Source organism: Haliotis rufescens, unplaced genomic scaffold (genome assembly GCF_023055435.1).
Source record: "Haliotis rufescens isolate VD_foot unplaced genomic scaffold, xgHalRufe1.0.p SCAF_1, whole genome shotgun sequence".
Taxonomy (NCBI): Eukaryota; Metazoa; Mollusca; class Gastropoda; order Lepetellida; family Haliotidae; genus Haliotis; species Haliotis rufescens.
The window spans coordinates 10,782,362-10,799,385 of NW_025963779.1; the positions used below are offsets into that span (position 1 = coordinate 10,782,362).

Below are 17,024 nucleotides of genomic sequence, written 5' to 3' on the forward strand. Positions count from 1 at the left end.
GAAATATTTGTTCGAATGAACATCAAGTGTTTTTAGTTGAGATCGTTTTTCAGACATAGGGTTAGAGTCTCGCAACGTGAACCAATTCTTATGACCCATTATTATGTACCATGAACCCATAAACCATCATCTTGTACCATGAACCCATGAACCATAATCTTGTACCATGAACCCATGAACCATCATCTTGTACCATGAACCCATGAACCATCATCTTGTACCATGAACCCATGAACCATCATCTTGAACCATGAACCATCATCTTGTACCATGAACAAACGACCCATTATCTTGTACCATTAACCCATGACCATAATCTTGTACCACGAACCATTGACCCACAATCTTGTACCATGGACCCATGACAATTATGTTGCACTGTGACCCTATGAACGAACCATCTTGTATCTTGAACCATCATCTTGAAGCATTGACGCATTGCAATTGTTTTGCAGTATGAACAGGTGAATTTATATTATTACTCCATCAAGCCATTGACTATAATGTCCTACCATGAACCGATGACCATGATCTTTATTCATGACACCATGACACATTATCTTGTTTAGTGCCACAATGTACTATTCTCTTGGACCATTAACACACAGCTTCTATATTGTCCAATCAACCAGTCGTTTATAATCGTTTACCATCAAATTGTCCCATATCCTTTGTGCTGTAGTGAGTGAGTGAGTGAGTATAGTTTTACGCCGCTTTTAGCAATATTCCAGCAATATCACGGCGGGGGACACCAGAAATGGGCTTCACACATTGTACCCATGTCGGGAATCGAACCCGGGTATTCGGCGTGACGAGCGAACGCTTTAACCACTAGGCTACCCGACTGCCCCCTTTGTGATGTACGTCTGTTGCTTGTTATCTTACAATCAATAAGAGCGACAAACTCCTTTCCTGGCTGAATCATAAGAAACCCCCGCTTTTAACGATTCCGACAATATAGGCCACAGGCCTTTGTGTACAAAAGTTGAGTACAGACAAGTTTCAAAGATTCAGTTTCGTATTTGATTACTTCATTTGCATGATATAGATATTTTGCTAGATTTGTCATAATATATGTATCTGGTAATGACAGAGGCATATTAAATTAATGAACGTTAGGATTACAATAAAACTTTGCTTTGAGATATAGTTGCCGTAACATGACATACGATGGACAAATAAGCAGGACTTACTATTAAGTAGTGAAGATATCCTTGCTGGCGAAAAGGTGTGTGTATCCTGCCCTACCGGAGGCAGCCGTGGCCTTAGACTAACATTTAGTCTCTGAAATCTTATATAACACAATATCCTTCTTGACTCTAAAAAAATATTTTTTTCCCTATGCTGATTTGTGGAATAGAGCTAGCTTGAGCTGGCTAGACTTACTTTTTGTATGCATTTCTAGATTATGTTTTTTTCATAAAATAAATATATTCCACGGTCATGGTGCAGGACTACCGTGGCCTGTGCTTTTTCCTTTTGAGTGCGGCGTTAAACAACAAACAAACAAACAAACAAACAAACAAAGGTTCAGACACATATGGCTCAAGGTTATTCCAATGACATGACGTGAACAGGACGCGGATCTTAAAATTTACTGTATGAAACTACGCATTCATCTTTAATGCCAGCAGCGTCTGAATCTATAGAGTTGTAATCATAATGCATACCAGATTCGCGGCGAGTTTATTGGCAGAAACATTAGTGCATCTATCACTACTGGATTTAGTTAATGAACCTTTGAGGTGGTAATTAACCTGTGATACTTAAATCATACTTTTTCAATCTATAATAACCACTCTTTTGCACGTGCATATGCACTGGCTACGCGGGAGGTGGTGCTTGTTGTGTTTGCGGAGCTTCAGTGATTTACGTAGTCAGTTATGTGTTATTACAAATATTGGTGAAATTATTGCAAGAGGTGGTTACACCGTTATTCTCGTTTTGGTACATGTGTTAAAATTTTCATCGGAATACACGTATATGTATGTATATGCCCTAATTTCATAGTCATCTCTTGTGAACTTTATCAGGGAGTACAAAAAGTCCAAATTGTAAAGTTATAAAATCTCAATCGGCCAAATTGTTGTTTTTACTTACCCTGAATAGGAATAAGTAATTTTGCTCTAGCCTCGTTTTCATTTCATGCATGGTCTAAGGTTGCTTGAAAGTGTTACCGATAGCGACGTTCCTTTACACACAATCAGTCGCTTGATTAGTTTCAGGTCTAGCTAATTAACAAGATGTGTAAGCAGTTTATTCCTGTGCCTATTTGTTGCATGAATCACCGGTAGGGGGCGCTGATACCAAACCCCTCGTATTACCTGTAGCTTTAATTGACTGGTTCCTCTGAACGGTGGCACAGCCGCTCGATGATGGCTATCTCTGCGGTGCCTATTTAGGTCAAAGGAGGCAATATTTGGAATAAGCAATAACGGATTTTAACTCGATGGAAATCAGGCTCCTTCAATGACATAAAGACCACAAACAAATGAAAACTGTGAAAAGCTTTTTTTTCACATTGAAACAATTTCACAAAGTGAAACAGCCAGGGTAAGACACATCCCCCCCCCCCCCCCCCCCCCCCCCCTCCACTTTCAGTAATATATATTGTATACAAAAGGTTAAAGCATACGATATGTACTTTCTTCCAGCTTCCTCAAGACGAATGTGAAAGAAGGGGGTCTCAGTTGTGATAATTCAGTGAGTGAGTATGGTTTTACGCCGTGTTAGCAATATTCCAGCAATATCACGGCAATATCAAACATTGTACCCATGTCGGGAATCAAATCCGGGTCTTCGGCGTGACGAGCGAACGCTTTAACCACTAGGCTACCCCATCGCCCTATGGTAATTCGGGGTCACATGCACAAAACACTAAATAGGTTAAGATCGCTTTGTGCATACGAGTCCAGATGTAGGTCACAACCAGTTCGTTTTGCATCAGTCGTCTTGTTTCATAGATGTAGTTTATCATCAGCTGTGAACACTGGTCCTGAAGTAACCTAACTGCACCTGACGATTTATTCAACATAACCAAATTAAAGAAACCATGCCACTATATATTTCTGATTTCCGAAGGTTTTTCTTTGTATCCTGCCATTGGCCCCAGTCATAGATTCATGTTAGCAGTTACATTTGTATTAAGTCAAGTCATGTGTGAAATTACCACTACTCAGAGCGCCAATACTGGAAAAGTTAAATGCATTTTATCAAGCGTAAGTGGTTGGGTAAGGCCCTAGACGCATGAAGCATCAAAACAAGATCACTCTGAAGTGTATTGGATACAAATAAGGCGGTTATAATGGGAACACGATAAGATATGTTTTCACGCAATCCCCGGGGCCATGAATCAAGTCTCCTTTGAGAAACACCAACTCTGACCATCACGTTTTCTAACGGTGTGCTATCTCGATATTGCTGGATGGCCAAAGTCAGCGAGTGCATCGTGGCCAAGTTGACTTGATTCAAATCCACTAGGTTGGTTTTCTCTTTTAGTGCCTTTGCCCATCTAATAGACTGGTTCATTTTCTGATCGGTGTCTTTGATCTCCGAGGTTTAAAGAGTCAAACTCTGTGTAGAAAGCGGCCTTCATCTAGTCGCAACAGTCCTGCACCACACACTGAGGTCGATTAAAAATAGTTCACTTTTAACCTTCATTTCAATGGTATCCTTGTGTATCGGCGCAAACAGGTGTTACAGTAGCTATGCTAATTATGTCAATTTGACTAAGCTGTAAAGTCATTAAGAATTCCACAGCGCTCGTTTTGTTCTGAAATGGTGGCCCAAATTCTATCCACTGTCGGCGGTTTTGCAATTTGTTTTTGCTGATCATCGTTCAGTGAGAAAAGATCCGCCTAATAAATGGAGCCCAAACTTAGACTGTCGTTCATGTTCTGACTTTGGCTGTTAAAGTCGTTTTATTGCGTGCCATAGAAATATTTTACCAACCTACTCCACGGCATGTCTTGAATATTTTGGTTATTTTGTACTCTAATGTCAACTATTACAGTAATTGTGCATATAAATGCCAAGATGGATAACAATTAGCATTTTAAAATTATGCATCGAACGCACGGAAGATCACGTCGGCCTCACCAAGTACGAAAATATATCAGTGCCCTCTTATAATGTATGTTAAAACTGTTCCTTTTCGACTAGCTTTCACTAACATCTTCCGACGAGGTTATTTCTTTTTATGTCAGATATATTTCAAATATGTCAGTTAAAATAAGAAATTGTTGCAGAAAACTTGCGCAAATGCGAGCACGGCGGAAAACCATCCTCGATTATCCAAGGTACTATATCTCGAGTGTTTATGATAAATACCCTGGACCCATCAAAGCCTCGTTTCGGAAGTGACGTCGCCAGAACGATCTTTCTAATCACTGACTTATCACCGGATGTTTCTCGCTCATGAGTGTAATTTGATATGACGGGTATTTTTGGCATCACGTCCCTTGAAATGAATTTTGAAAGGAGTCAAGTGTATCATATTTAAATGGAGATATAATACAGTGTTTATTCAAAGAATGTTGGACACGTTAGCAGTGCTCAAAGGTGCCACTGCTTTGTCTAATATGACCTGATCAACAATAGCGTCGTGTTTATATCTGCCTCAGACAGGGGTATCAAAAGACTCTAATTTCGATTCCTCGTCATCTCGAACGGGAATAAGGTTTCTAAAATCCATCCAAATTACCAAGACCGCTTTTAAACTGATTGAAAAGACTGGGTCATTCAGTACAGGGGGTCGTGTTTGCTTGACCTCTTTGCAAGCAATCAAAACAACGCCGGTTCAAATCATAATACGGCCGTGAAATATGTCTCAATTTTACATACGCATATAACCTTAATCAAATTCGATTTCTGTCTTTGTAAGGGAGATTACTAGCCGGCAATGTCTATACTCCTAACATTGCCGTTGTTTGCGTTGTATTCCGATGCCTCCAAGAATCAATCAGGAGCCTCAAGTAAATTAGACTGTCAAGAGTTGACCACGGGCGCAGTTGTAGAGTTTGTGCATTATTAATGTATGAAATCTCCTGACAGGGTCACCAAGTCCACTGTTAGTGTTATTGTGCTGTCAATACGCGGAGTTATGTTTATGTTTTCCCTCAACGAATTTTGTGGTTTTACTTGGGATGGATAAGCCATGGCGAGGTCGTTATCATAGTTCACTTGTGTATGTAACACCAGTAGACCAGTCGTCTAAAATCAGATGTGCAGAGTTACGTCCCTTGACATGCCAGAATCCAATAATGAGTTCGAATACCAGATTAGATATCTTGGTTTCTCAGCACCATACCCGTTCTCGTTCGTTTCAACAAAGTAGTAAAGGTCTAAAAACAGCATCTCCTAACTATTTGTTAAACCAAACTCATTGACTTTGTTTTCTACCTTTACCAACTTTAAGTAACATTATAATGTCCTTATATTGTTATTGTTTTGTAATTGTGTTGGTCATTTTGCAACTTGCGCTTCACTGTCTGATCGTTTCTTGTCCCACGATAATGGTAGGAGGCGATAACAGCTTACCTCTTTTCGCCATGCCGACTTGTGAATGGTTATATCTTTCTATGTCTGTGATCCTAGAATGTGTCGACTGCTTTAAGATACGTACTACATTACAGAAGGAAAAAATGATTAAGTGGAAATGTTATCGACCCAATGACCTGTACTCACACACCCTTTTTCCGCTATAAGGGGCACGGGTGGCCCAGTCGCTTAAGGCGCCGCAATTCGCTGTGCAGAGTTGCGTCCCTTGGATAAGCCAGAAACCAATGATTGTGGGTTCGAATCCCGGTTCGCCCCGTTTATGTTTCTAGGTTTGTCAGCACCATACCCGTGCTCGTGGGTTTCACCGAAGTGGTAAACGTCTGCATCACTTCGGGCTTTCCTCCCACATCAAGCTGACACGCCGCGATATAACTGGAATACTGTTAAAAGCGGCGTTAAACCCAACTCACTCACCTTTTCGCTATAACATTCCTGTAATAATTAATTTGGCTAGTTTAACAACAGTTCACCTTTGGCCAAATGGGACCTTTGAATATTTGGCGTAGTAAGTTTTATGTGCTCTCTGGGCATTTTGCAAGTCACGTGGCAACGGACAACATGTTGTAGTGTATACCTTAAAATCGTTGACAGAACCTCTGATACTCTAATGGCCACAACACTGATGAGAACCAGCTTGGTGGCAGCGAAACTAGATAACTTAGTTTCTCCACGGTATTGTCAGATACAAATTGATACAAACAACACGAAACTGCTGGCCCGATTGTATCAAAATAACGCGCACGTGCCTCACTTCGATCCTCCCGCGATAACGTCCACTTGACTTAACTGGCGTCGTTCAGTGCTGGATACGAGTGACAGGGGTGTCAGGGTGCCGGCTCGGCTTTCCCGTGTTTGGATAAACAGTGCCACCTATCTAGCTAGCTTCTATCACGGACTGGTTCCACTGTGGTGAGATATACGTATCACCAAGAGTAGGGACACATTCCCAGATTACTGGGGCCCAATTCCAACCTGGAATCCCAGAAACCCAACGGTGTGTTTGTTTGTGTGTGTGTGGGTGTGTGTGTGTGTGTGTGTGTGTGGGGGGGGGGGGGGGGGGGGGGGGGATCTTAGATGATCGTAACTCCCATACTTGAACATAGGCTTACAATAGTCGTAGCGCTAAAATTGCTTTGCGCAAGTGGGCCCTGGTATCTCCAAGAATTACCTTGGTTCCTCGCCAGTCCACTCTTCTTAAGGATTTCAACCATGTGCCTACCCTACCATTGGATCTACCTGTAGGACAGACCCTACCATTGGATCTACCTGTAGAACAGACCCTGCCATTGGATCTATCCGTAGGACAGACCCTACCATTGGATCTACCTGTAGAACAGACCCTACCATTGGATCTACCTGTAGAACAGACGCTACATTGGACCTACCTGTAGAACATACCCTACCATTGATCTACCTGTAGAACAGGCCCTACCTTTGATCTACCTGTAGGACAGGCCCTACCATTGGATCTACCTGTAGAACAGACACTATCATTGGATTTACCTGAAGAACAGACCCTACCATTGAATCTACCTGTAGGACAGACCCTACCATTGGATCTACCTGTAGGACAGACCCTACCATTGGATCTACCTGTAGAACAGACCCTGCCATTGGATCTATCCGTAGGACAGACCCTACCATTGGATCTACCTGTAGAACAGACCCTACCATTGGATCTACCTGTAGAACAGACGCTACATTGGACCTACCTGTAGAACATACCCTACCATTGATCTACCTGTAGAACAGGCCCTACCTTTGATCTACCTGTAGGACAGGCCCTACCATTGGATCTACCTGTAGAACAGACACTATCATTGGATTTACCTGAAGAACAGACCCTACCATTGAATCTACCTGTAGGACAGACCCTACCATTGGATCTACCTGTAGAACAGACCCTCCCATTGGATCTACCTGTAGGACAGACCCTACCATTGGATCTACCTGTAGAACAGACCCTACCATTGGATCTACCTGTAGGACAGACCCTACCATTGGATCTACCTGTAGGACAGACCCTACCATTGGATCTACCTGTAGGACAGACACTACCATTGGATATACTTGTAGAACAGACCCTACCATTTGATCTACCTGTAGGACACACCCTACCATTGGACCTACCTGTAGAACAGACCCTACCATTGGACCTACTTGTAGGACAGAACCTACCATTTGATCTACCTGTAGGACGGACCCTACCATTGGATCTACCTGTAGGACAGGCCCTACCATTGAATCACCCTGTAGGACAGACCCTACCATTGAATCACCCTGTAGGACAGACCCTACCATTGAATCACCCTGTAGGACAGGCCCTACCATTGAATCACCCTGTAGGACAGGCCCTACCATTGAATCACCCTGTAGGACAGACTCTACCATGGATCTAGTTCGGTGATATGTTTACTAGGGGCAATGGGAAGCATCAATAAGGACGACGTCAGGAATCAAAGATGAAGCTGTGAAATTGATGGCACTATTGTAAAGTTCGTTTCATGGCCTTCTCCTTTCCAATTTGTTGTGCTATAACTGAAGTCTGGGGGCATCTTCCATGATATTGCGGGAATCTTCCGTCGTCAATCCCAACTCACTCGGTCATTAACGCAACTCCTTCCCATTGTGGCCCTGACTGTCTGTTCACTGTTGAAAATATACCATATGAAATGAGATAGATTTTGGTAAATATGGATATTCATACAAATATCTTTTGCCCATATTTGATTTGAATTCTTCAGGATTGTCAGGATGTGTTCGTTGCGTCGGAATATGTGACAGACTAAAGGATAAGTCAAAGAAGAGCTGAAATCAGCGCTTGTGAGAAGGGTTTAGAGAAACTTCAGACACAAGACCATTCTAAATGTGTTTGCAGGAACTATGTCAAGATTGTGTCTGTGTCTAAATAAAGCGTGCATGATAGGATAGGATGATAAACGATGGTAAATATAGGAAAGCTATCTGTGTGGCATTCAAGTTAGAATACCTTCAATCAACAGAAACGATTACTTAGCCAAGCATATACCCAACACCATAAACAAGTGTACCTTTAAAAAGTTGGAATCCTTTTGACAACGAAAAGACATGCTTTGGGAACGTGATAGTGTTTTCTTAAGATTTACAAATTAGCGAAGAAATTGAGGACATATAACAACTTTGTGAAATAGTTCTTTTTCAAAATTAAATTTCAACTGAAGTTACGGTTTTGTTGAGCCGTAAAGTGTCGTTTGCCAGATTACGTAGATCTGTTTTGCGCCACCACGGAGAGGGTTCGGGGGAACAAAGCATATAATGAAATTAAGGAAAATCGAAGGCTAACAGAACTGTTGATGTACACACAGGTTCAGAGAAATGTCTATTAAGTAAATTGACTCCGCGTTCGCTTTATTACAGTTCCGTGCATCCACAGCTTATAGCGAAGGTCACGTGACGTTTCTGCGCCATCTTGTAATTTCATCAGTGAGCAATTGTTTGTTATTGCAATCAGGATGAGATACAAGTGGGAAACAGCACACAATCGGAACAAATTTCTAGTGAAATATATGTAGCTGTGATTGCGAGGCAGTTTTATCCAATGGCCTCGAATGTGTTGCATATTATTTCAGTCTTGTTGAGATAAACAAACACCTATTATTTGTTGTATTTTGTTATTTCTCTTGGTATAGTTAAAACGATTTGTAATTTTATGAATCCGCTTCCTTTCGGTCCTTATTTGCAACCTAGACACACATCAGTGTTGAAAGTAGAATAGTGTATGCAACTGACAAGTTAGAAGTGCAAAGTACCGCGTCATCAGAACATTTTTTGAAGCATAAAGACAGTTGTGGGATACGGAAATATGACCGAGTATCTTTTCGTGGCCGCATTAGGAACATAAATTGAAAATTCTCTTAAATAAAAATATATTAGGATGTTATTTGCTAAATTGTCTTTTAACACATAATGGAAAAGTGACAAGAGAATGTCTTCATTTTCAGACCTGAAAAAAGCTGACCTTGCCAAAGTGTTGTAGACCTGCTTGTTTTCATGGTGCATGGTCTTTATGATATACCACGCTTGGATGGATAACTTCAATACTTTATCATTAATAATAGTAGCACTGGTGTTACTACTATATGCCTATATGCTCTGGTCATAAGTTCTCAATTGAATCTTTTTCAACTTGGGACAAATAACTTCTACCAAATACCATATCAAAACAATCATCAAATTATGGAACTTATGGAAACTAACTGTATTTAATCTTTGAATGGCATTTGGAAGTGATACACATTAGAGAGAGAATTTATGGATGTCAACTTCTTTATTATGAGAACACAACGTTTCGGTGTATATGCTTACTCCTTTTTCAGGTTAATTATGAATGCTTACTTCATTCACATGATGAAGGAGTAAGCATATATTCCGAATCTTTATGTTCCTCATAACGAAGAAGTTGATGTCCATAAATTCCATCTCTTAATCTGTATGTACGTTATCATTTTGTTTTCAACCATTGTATAACTTCCCAGATGCAGTAATACATTCACCCAATCTGATATTATCAACAACTCAATGTTGAGCCAATTAAGGTCACGTTCTGTGGTAGAGCTCCACATTTCATTATTCATTTTGGACGAGGTTCATCATTACCATTAAACTCCCATACACAAACGTACGGTGTGTCTTCAGCCATTATGTAGGGGCGAACGTTCCACTTGGATCAGTATAAGCACGAAGACGCCCCCGGCTAATATGGAGAAGTAATTAGTGGCTGCGGGTAGATTCTCCCTCCCTCGAGAAGAGCATGCATCGGTCGGCATGAATTCTTGATGACCACTGTATCGTAGCCTTGACCGGAAGTCTTGAGGTCACGTGATGAAGGGTTTGATTTTACTGTGATCATTACTTCTGCATAGTTTGTTTGAATGTGCTTCGCAGGACAAGGGTCCATATGAACACGTTTGAAGTTAATGGTGCTCTTTCCGTATGGGCATAGCATGTATACTAATTGGATAAATCTCCATGGGAATGTGTTTTAAGTTGTCATTATGTATATCATCACATGAACCACTTTGAGAAACAGGAGACTTTGATGTGTTTTTGTCAATGGCCCGCGATTATTGTGGTTGGAAAATACCATATTTAGATGTTCAAAGTCACGTGATGATATGTAAGGATGATGTATGCTGTAACAGCGGTTGAATATACACAGCTGTTATCGTGTATTAACTGTTTACATGATATGCTAGAGTGTTATGTATGAATTCGTTTCAGGTTCTGTGCAGTGAGGGGGCACGGGTGGCCCAGTCGTCTAAGGCGCCGCGATTCGCTGTGCAGAGTAGCGTCCCTTGGGCACCCCAGAAACCTATGATTGTGGGTTCGAATCCAGGTTCGCCCCGATTATGTTTCTAGGTTTGTCAGCACCATACCCGTGCTCGTGGGTTTCACCGAAGTGGTAAACGTCTGAGACCTGCATCACTTCGGGCTTTCCTCCCACATTAAGCTGACACGCCGTGATATAACTGGAATACTGTTAAAAGCGGCGTAAAACCCAACCTACTCACTCACTCTGTGCAGTGAATTGGGGTTTATCGTCGTGTTCCAGATTATTGGGCTTGTATAGCGTTGTGCATGCACTTGTCCGTGCGTGCGTGCGTGCGTGCGTGCGTGTGTGTGTGTGTATACCCCACTCAGACACATTACACTCCAAGCTCCAGGCGGGGTAACCACAAGTACAATCTTTAAACACCATTTGGTACGCCCGGTTACTGTAGTATCCGTCGTAAGTCTATGTTAAGGTATGGGAGTTACAATCACCTTAGCGCTAAGATAGCTTTGTACAACCCACCCCAGGAGATCGAACCACCGACTGTCCGCTCTCCATTTCGTTTTTACATGCGATGTCACTTTTATTATTGATAATATAGCGTAATTGAGTTGCATATGTCATTGTGGTTTCTATATTGCATCGTCATGCAAACTGTTGCAGCATGCATGCGGTTTCCATGGTGCTGTGTTAAATTAGCATTGCTATGATACGTTCTATATACAAGCATGAGCTATACATTGTATTTCCTTAAAGATATTGACAGAAATAGTAATTGATACCAACACTCGCACATTGTGGTATGCGCTGCTTAAGAATATTCATTACACACATTCGTATATACGAATTGAATAAACATTATTACTAATATTGGCAGAGATAAGTTAATAACACAAACCATGATATACATATACCATGCCTGCGGATTGTGTGTTATTATGATTTATCACTCACAGCTGGCTTCCACAGGAGATATCGAGGTCAAGAAATGAAATTTGAACACAATGCTTTGCGGATCATTGTGACGTCATTACTACCATGACGTCACAATATAATGACGTCACTAATCTCTGCATTAAAAGTGGTTAGCTGTAATTTCTACACTTAAGACAGTGGTTATTACTGTTTACAAATTCAAAAGTTGAAAGAATGATTTTAAATGATAAATATTAATTCACCATGGTCAAGACTCTAGGTTTTTAACGTTTGTCGACTCGTGTTGATATGTTTGATATCGGAAGACACTCAGATGAGATTCTCTACATATAATGTTGCAGTTTTAACATTAACAGCAAGTACCTGCGGTGTGTGACATTATACACATTGACGCACATACTCCTAATGTTATTAGATAGAGATATGTGCATCCTTAGAATGGTCTCAAGAGATAACAGAACCAGAGACCTACTCTGAAAGCAGACTTCGCGCTGGGACGAGACTAATATTTAGACCCTGAAAATGAAAATGTTATATGAGTTAAATTTTCTTTATCTTTTAGCATGTAACAGAAAAAAAGCCCAGGGACTGACTTAATTTTCAAACCTGAAGAAAGCTTGACTTTCCAATAGCTTATATATCTGTGGTGTACTGTACCACAGTGCTCTCATTGACATGCATTCACTTAATATAATCTATGACATACAGCTCGGCTTGTATCATTATCACTGACATATATATGTTGTTGGTGTAATGATACTTACAATACAAAGTATGCCACTAACCTACATTTCTCTTGCAATCATTGAACTCATACATAGAAGACAGAATTAATTTGCGGATTGTAATAATTCTCAAGGAGCTACAATTACAGCAATATTACCTATTTAGGCGCTCTGCTGGCCCGAAGGCCCATTCCGTGTGACCTGCGTCTCAATTAAGGAACCCCAAAATGCATTCTGGGACAGTAATCATATGGTTCAGTGGGAACTCATTGCAAACCGAATCTTCCTTACAGCAAGAGGTAGGGAGATAGCATCTTCTTAATGCCTTTATGAATATTCATTTCCTATTCTAGTTAATTACACTCAACACAGGGCCGCACTAACAGGACCAGGCGCTTTAGTTTCTGATTAAAAACAATTGCCCTGTCTAGCGGTAGCTATTTACATAGAATGAGCTTCAAATGATATCTACGATAATCTGATAATCAATTTACCATTTATTGCAAATTACTTCAGAAAAAATGTGGTGTAATTTACTGAAGCGATTTGGCTGTTGTGTTGGTGGTTGAGTCATAGCGGCCAGTTGAACCTCAAGCTGATCCGTTCCAACTTTTGATGGAACAGCTTTTAAGCATGCACACACATGTAAAGGTAATCACTTTCACTCTTGTGTGGATGTATCTCATATTTAACTGTGGTGCTGCATTAATTGTTATGTCATTGGCTCTCGGCGAGCCATTAGAAAATTGGCAAACACGATCAGATTGCCCAGTAGTATTTGTATATTGATTAGAAGTTCAGAAATATTTCCCATCAACAATACCACACCGTTTACCTTCGTGTTCCTGTTTATGTAAATACCATTCCTTTTGAATGTATTACTGGTATCATTTGAACCCATCTGAGGACGACAGCAGTTAAATTCTTTGTAGTTTTCTTTTCAAACGTAGTCTTAGTTTCTACGCCTCTTCAGATGGCGAATTAAAATCTAGACCACACGTTTTTGCACCAAGAGATTTCGTGGGGATGTTTAATAGAAATTAAAGGTAGCCTTGCCCTTAGATGACAAACACAAACAGTAGGTGGAAATGGAAGTAGCGTATGTCTTACACAGAGAAGGACATGCCTATGTATCTGTAGCCTGAAGGCAGAACATTCTCCTATAACAGACAGAGCATGAGCACCAGGCGCTATCCTTGTCAGTTTGTATTATCCTGAACCGATTTCTCCTAAACGATATCCTAAAAACTGGCTGGCTTGAAGCGTATAACTATATTGGCTTGGATATATGGAAGAGGCAGTGACAGATGTAGAACATCATACCGTTTATACAAGATCGTCTCTTCCTGGCAGAATTGGGAAAGACTTGCAATCACAGACACGCTTGTGTTGCCTTAGATTACAGTGATTTGTAGGGAAGTAGCATATGCACAATATTTATGTCAGCTGATGTCATCAGTGACAATGTGTGTGTTATTTGCTTATTGGTTATTTATTTTTAAGAAATGCATACTAGCTTATTAAGCATATGTTCCATCTGCCGCATACCAGCTGTTAATGTCATTAGAATATGAAGTCAATGTCGACACAACGTAAGGTAGATGTACGTAGTGTTTGTATGGGGCTAGTTGATATGAATACATGGTGGTTATGCTTGTAGTGGGTGGAGCACATGGCGCCCGATATTTTGAACGCAGGCTGTTTTTAATGTTAGAGCGTACATTTCTTGTTTCATATTTTGGTCAATTTTGCAACATGGGCTTGACGTTGCAGTGGGGGATGGATGTAAGCTATGTTACATTTGTGCGCATGACTGCCTGATTTTCATGACCATAGGTTCTACTCAGCAGACACATGGCATGGTATTTGCCTGTGGTCCTTTCTAATGATCAGATTAGTAAGGTATTTTAGATTACATTTAATCATGTTTACATACATGTATTTAGAGAAATGGTACTAAAGTGTGCTAATGATATGCTTCTGTTGTTTTCAGGATACCACATGTATGGGCTCAGTAGCTGGTCCTTTGTTGCTTCAACCGTCGTCTGCTACTAATGAACTGGTAAGTAAAGCAGACGACTTCCGGTTCTCTTTGTCGCCATTTTGTTTTCAGAGTGGGTCATAAGGGCGTCTTTTGAATCTATCATTGGACGTTTGAGACTCATTTTGTAGCTATGCAGAGAATGAATAATTACAGTTTTGAATCATGCAAAACGTCATTAATCAATTAGGAAACAGTATTACAATTTTTCGACTTCCAAAAGTATTAAGATTACGGTTGTATAAAGTAAACTGTAGGTATAAGGAGATTAGCCACGATGGACCTAATCTAAATCTCAAAGGAATGGAAATGTACTTTCCATTAATAGCTATTTTCTTATATAGCGAAGTAATTTGAAAGCCCTGTGGGGTTCGTTATGTCCAGTGACTACTGATTAAATGAGGGTAACCGTGATTGTATGTAATATGTCCTCGGAGATATTCCTAGATTAATTTTTGATAAATTAACAATTACGCCGTGTCATCATCCCAATCTTTGCCCAACTAGGACATTATGAATTGAAAACCATTATGGATCTTAGTCTTGTCCGTTCACCCGGTGCCCGCGTATTGATTCCGTGTTGTTGGCTTCTGGAACGGGATTAGAGAACAGCCCTTGATAATTGCTACTTTAGAATTAGGAAAGGGCAGTGGGGACTATCGGGAGGGTAGCTCAACTCGAGCACCTCATGCGCACCATGCTCCGTTGCGTCACTCGCAGCCCCGTCCTGGACGGCAACAACACCGTTGCAGACAGTCTCAACAATTGTAACAAGGCAAAGCCCCACAGCCATTTAGCAATGCGGTTCTATTAATAACATATATTGATAAAGTGTACAGGTTTAAATCAGAGTGCAGTGTTATGATTTATGCATGGGCTAGACAGGAATGGAGATGTCCGCTTTTATGTTGGATTGTATCGGTGCTGCATTGTAAGACAGGCACGGAACGGACAAACATCATTACCTTTGTGTGTCGGGGGTAGGGGGCGCTGCTGGTGGGAGTGGTGTGCCATGGCTGGCACAAGGAACTCTGACGCATACTACTCGTATTCGTGGAAGCTACGGCTCAACCGTATTATTCCGGACGGTGAAGTTTCTATTAACATTGTCTGTAGGTGAAATTTCCAGAGTAATGTACGAAATACGAACTAACGAGGTTTCACGATGACCAATTCTGACCGGAGACGGAGACGATATTGTGTACAAGTGATTGTATTTTGGCGTCGATGGTGTACACGGTAGGTTCACATAATTATACGTTTGACTTGTCAGTGGAAACTTGTGCTTCAATTTGTCATTTGGGACGAAACTAATTTTGAGACAACCGATTCGACTTAACAGAGGTCCAGTAATGATATATTGTTCAAGGACTTCACCAGGACCGGGCAATCCTACTTTGATACAACGATGTCCAACTTATCCGTGTTAACTATCAATGTGAGAGAGTTGAAGCGGGCTATTGTATTTAACAAGAAATGGGACGTTATACAACATGAGAGCACTGTACGGGAATCGCTGCTGGCATCATTCAATGAAAATAAGATTCCAAGCTTATTCATGATATTATTATCAATATCATTGTGTTAATAAACTTGAAAGATGCGATGCGATGCGTCACGATGCGTAACTGTTCGATATGTTTTTGCATTTGAAATATCATTTGACTCAATGTTGTTTCATATACAAACATGTTGATGAACCGAGCTACTGGAATGCATTTCCGGCGAGTTTTTACATATGCATACATGTCTATGAACTTTAAACAGGTGATGTAGCCACATTTTTGACATTCGTATAAGCGGCATGTGATATCCATCCCCTCCTCGCAAATATCATTTAACACTGAAGTACAGGAAACTGGTGGTTAGAGTGTTGGCCAGCCTCGTTATGCTGGTATGTAGAAACCGGTAAATCAAGCTCAGGTAGTAGATGGCCTGTGTGATTTATGTTGGAGGCGAGTGACAGGCATTAGCAACGAGGCGTTGGTAGGAGCTAGGCCTGAGATGGACGCAAGTTTGGAGATGCAATGAATCATGCAGGATGCTAGTAACGGTCACGTCTAGCGTTGTACACTGACTCAGTCGATTATAGTGAGTGAGGACGGTTTTACGCCTCTTTTAGCAATGTTAAACTAATATCACGGGGCACCATTGTACCCATGTGGGGAATCGAACCCAGGTCGTTGTGACGAGGGGACGTATTAAATCGCTGCCGCCCGTAATAATAATTGGTCACGGGAAACAATCTGTTGAGCGCATGGACATGATCCACGCCGTCGGAACAGGATGACACACTATCCTCCTGGCCATATAGTAAACAGCTGATCCGTATTAGTGGACAGGATAGGCTCACTTTCACGCAACATCTGTTGTAATCACTATTTGACAGTAATTCAAAAACACATGCTCATGATATAGTTTGAATCACATAATGGACTCTTTCAGTATTTCT

General features: G+C 41.0%; 1 protein-coding gene across 17 annotated transcripts in view; it reads left to right on the plus strand.

Annotated features, from left to right (window-relative positions):
* Positions 1-17,024, plus strand: part of LOC124147497 (potassium voltage-gated channel protein Shaw-like) — a 136,869-nt gene that overhangs the window by 53,022 nt on the left and 66,823 nt on the right. For 16 of the 17 annotated variants that reach the window (XM_048381672.1, XM_046518179.2, XM_046518120.2 and 13 more), the window contains exon 3: positions 14,525-14,593. The gene's annotated coding sequence lies outside the window, so the exon portion shown is untranslated. Of the gene's footprint in view, positions 1-14,524; positions 14,594-15,573; positions 15,812-17,024 lie in introns of those variants that run through there. The other variant, XM_046518127.2, reaches the window with a different exon arrangement.